Here is a 763-nt window from a genome sequence, read left to right on the forward strand (position 1 = left end):
TCCTCCCTGTAAGACTGAAAGATCAGACTGAAAACTGACAGCCAGTATCACAAGTGCTACTAAAAAAAGTGACATAACTTGGTTCTCTCTCCAGCAATTCACATTCTCACCTTGCACCATGTTTGTTCCAAGCTTAGTGCAGTACACACATGAACTGTTCTGAAAGAGAACAGAGGTTAAAAAGAAAACACATCCTTTCCCATATGTATTAAGTTCTCAAAACGGAAACATCCCGCTTTTCAACTCGTGGCCTTTTCCGAAACTGGCTCTTCTACAGTATTGGTTAGCAGCTGCATAAAACATTCTGATGATTTATAAGCTTAAAAGGAACACAAAATAACTCCTCCGCCTACATACTGAACTCAGGTTCTCTCATCTATAGTTCTATTGCTTAAAAAAAGATGAGGTATCTGTTAAAGAAGACTTAGTTTAAAGAAAAATAAACTGCAATGATTAACTTACGTTACTTCTCAGTTCATCACATACCTCTGCTGCAACATCTGTTAAGTATAAGACACTTCAAAATTTAGCTAACATAGCTAAAAGTCAGAATATTGTTAAGTATTTTCTCACAATATCACAATTTTTAATGGGATATATAGGTAATTCTATCGATTACCATTTTTCTTTTTAATACATCTAGGTTTGGTACTCAAAAAAATTTGAGTCCAAAATGTTAAAGCACTGGCTGGAGGCACAAATACAGCACAACAGGAATTATGAAAGCTGCCTTGTACATTCCTTCTTTGTACTACAAAAACCA

The sequence above is a fragment of the Apaloderma vittatum genome, unplaced genomic scaffold (assembly GCF_000703405.1).
Source record: "Apaloderma vittatum isolate BGI_N311 unplaced genomic scaffold, ASM70340v1 scaffold9511, whole genome shotgun sequence".
Classification (NCBI taxonomy): Eukaryota; Metazoa; Chordata; class Aves; order Trogoniformes; family Trogonidae; genus Apaloderma; species Apaloderma vittatum.